Here is a 3,353-nt window from a genome sequence, read left to right on the forward strand (position 1 = left end):
TTGTCTGTCTGTTGTTTGCACCTGCAGTGAGCAAAACATCCTGGTGTGAGTGTGTGGTAGAGGACCTGCTCATCTCAGCGCAGCTGGGAAGCAAGATAGGAACAGGAAGGGGCTGGGTCCCAATGTCCTTGTCAAGGACACAGCCAAGAGATCTGAATTCCTTCCACAAGAGCTCAGATTCTAAGGGCTTCGTTCCCCACCCCCAGCACCAAAACTTCACACATGGCCTTTGGGGAACATTTATGACTCAGGCCAGTATGAGCACTCAGTGAATGGAATGGTGACCACAGTGAAGAATAATGGCATATTAGAAAGTTACTTTGGAAAAACAACAATTCAATGAACAGAAAATGAAGAATGCAATGAGAATTAAGTCTCCTTTAATACAGAACAGCATTAGGGCAGAAATTTATGAAAAGAATCAAATAAGAAATTTGGAGAATGAAAAGTACATTAACTAAAATTAAAAAGGCTTGAACAGCAGATCTGTGCACCACAATTGTTTGTTGCTTGTTAAGCTTGGAATTACATCTGTGGTTTTACATTAATTTAGACAATTATTTTGAAAAATTTTGTTTTAAAGAGAGTGTAGTCATAATTGATATGAAGTTAGAAATGGTACACATTACAAGATCAACATGACAGCTATTCAGTTATGGTTTCTGTTCGACACATTACTGTACTTGATGTATTTGCTTAGATCGCAGATATCAGCATACAGAGTTATTCAAGGTGAAAATTCTACACATTAATGCTATTTTCCAAAAAGCTGATGGATATTTTTAGTACAATCATCCCAGCCATCCTGGATATATACTTTCATGTTTTTTTCCCCTGCCTTTTTTTATTATCTTTTCTCCTTTCTCTCCTATTCATTTATCAATGCTTAAGTTCTGTTTGTATTTTACTGTATCTGTCCTGCATTTTAAGTTTTATTTCTTCTTTCAGGTTTTTACAATAGAGAGAACACAATATTTATACATGTGGATCTGGTTTATTTCACTTATGAGTACAGCTTCTAGTTGCATCCACTTACCTATGAGGGCTTCAAGTTTGTCTTTCTTTATAGCTGAGTAATATTCCATTGTATAAAACTAAAACATCTTTTTCATTCATTCTTCAGGTGATGGGCATTTTGGTTGCCTCCAAGATTTGGCTATGACAAAATGTGCTGCTATAAACATGGGTGCACATATATCATATGGTGCAATGTTTTCAGTTCTTTTGGGAAAATAACCATAAGGAGAATAGCTGGATTAAATGGAATGTCCAATGCTAGTTTTTTTTTTTTTTTTAGGAGTCTCCACACTGATTTCCATAGTGGTTGTACCTGTCTATATTCCCACCAGCAGTGGAGAAGGGTTCCTTTTTCCTTGCAGATTCTCCAGCCTTTATTATTGGTTGATTTCTTTATGATAGCCATTCTTTCTGGGGTGAGATGGTATCTTAATGCTGTTTTAATTTGCATTTCTTGCATGTTCAGTGATGTGGAACATTTTTCAGTTATTTATTTGCCTCTTCTATTTCTTCCTCTGAGAAATATGTATTCATCTCAGATGCCCATTTTGAATTGGGTCTTTAAATTTTGGGACACTAACTTTTTTTTAGTTCTTTATATATTCTAGATAGAAGACCTTTGTCTGAGTGATTATTAGTAAAAATTTATTCCATATTTGTGGGTTGTCTTTTCACTCTATTGGTAATTTTCTTTGAAGTGCAAAACTTCTCAATTAGAGGAGGTGCCAATTGTTGATTCTTTGAAGTATTTCCCATGCAGCTTGATTTTTGTTCATGAACTGCCTGTCTACCTCTATGTCTTCAAGATTTCCACCTGCTTTCTCTTCCAGGAGATTTACTATTTCTGTTTTAATGTTTAGATCTTTAATCCATTTTGACTTTAGTTTAGTGCATGGTGATAAACCCGGATCTAGCTCTAATCTTCAGCATATGGAGAGCCAGTTTTTCCAGCACCATTTGTTGAAGAGGCTATCTTTCTTCCAGTGAACATGTTTGGCCCCTTTGTCAAGTAGAAGATGGCTGAATATCTTTGTAGTTGGATCTGCATCTTCTAATTTGGAATGGACTATTTAAAGGAAGAAAAGTGATCAAATCGTAAGACCCTCATGGGACAACCTCCAGCATACCAATGTGCACTTCTCAGGAGTTGCTGAAGGAGAGAAGTGGGAAAGAATAAAACAATTTAAAGCATTCACGGCCAAAACCTTCCTAGTTTTAACACAGTGCATGTGTCTAGACTTTCAAGAAACTCATACACCCCATGCAGAATAAGCTCAGTGAGAGCTGCATGGAAACACATATAATCAAACCACTGTATGTTAGAAACAAAATCTTGAGTGCACTCAGCCAGGGTAACAGTTGATTCTCACCAGAAATGGTGGAGGTCAGAGAGAATGCAATGGAACACTGAAAGTCTGGTGTGGGGGAGCCACCCCTAACCAGAAGAGTTTACACCTCCAAAATTATACTTCGACATGACAGTGAATGCAGCACATTTACAGATACACACAAGCTGGGAAATGAATTGCTACGAGACTCGCCTTGCAAGAGATGCTAATCCAGGGGGAAATAAGCTGGCTCTAGACAGTAACTTGAAGCTATGGAAAGGATGGAAGAGCCACAGTAAAGGTGTCAAGTCGGAACATCAGGGTGTTCATAGGGATTTGCTCACTACAACTTGCTTATCCCATTAACACTACTCTTTACAATCTTTTTGTTTATACAAGGTCAGTGCTGATGTTTGTCTTTCATTTTTAATCAGTGTAGCTAAAAGCTTTTTCAATTCTGTTATTTTTTTCAAAGAACCAAAAATTGACATCATTGACTCTATTGTTTTCTATCCTCTGTTTTATTTACCTGTATGTTAACCCTTATTTTCCTTCTTCTGTGGGCTTTAGATTTAGTTTGCATTTCCTTTTGTAATTTCTTTATGTAGAAAGTTAAATTGCTGACTTGAGATCTTTTTTGTAGAATGTAAAGTTCAAACAGGTCAAGTTCTCTGAGTGCAGTTTTCACTGCATCTCACAAGATCTGAGTTTTTGTGATTTCTTGTCTTTCATTTCAGTGCATTTTTCATCATCCATTTGAGTTCTTCGACCCAGTGGTTGTCTGTGGTTGTCTGAGTGTTGTTTAATTCACCCATATTTGTGAATTCCAGTGTTTTTTCTGTTTGAATTTGTAGTTTCTTTCCATTATGATCAAGAAGATCATTTGTATGCTTTCAGCTGAGTTTAAATTGCTGAGCCTGACATCTAGAGAATGCTGCACCCTACTGTGATTTCCTACAGTGCTTCGTGTGTGTCTGTTGTCCTGGTTAGTGTGTGCTGTTCTTTTTT

This window comes from Octodon degus, unplaced genomic scaffold (assembly GCF_000260255.1).
Source record: "Octodon degus isolate 3935 unplaced genomic scaffold, OctDeg1.0 scaffold00045, whole genome shotgun sequence".
Lineage (NCBI taxonomy): Eukaryota > Metazoa > Chordata > Mammalia > Rodentia > Octodontidae > Octodon > Octodon degus.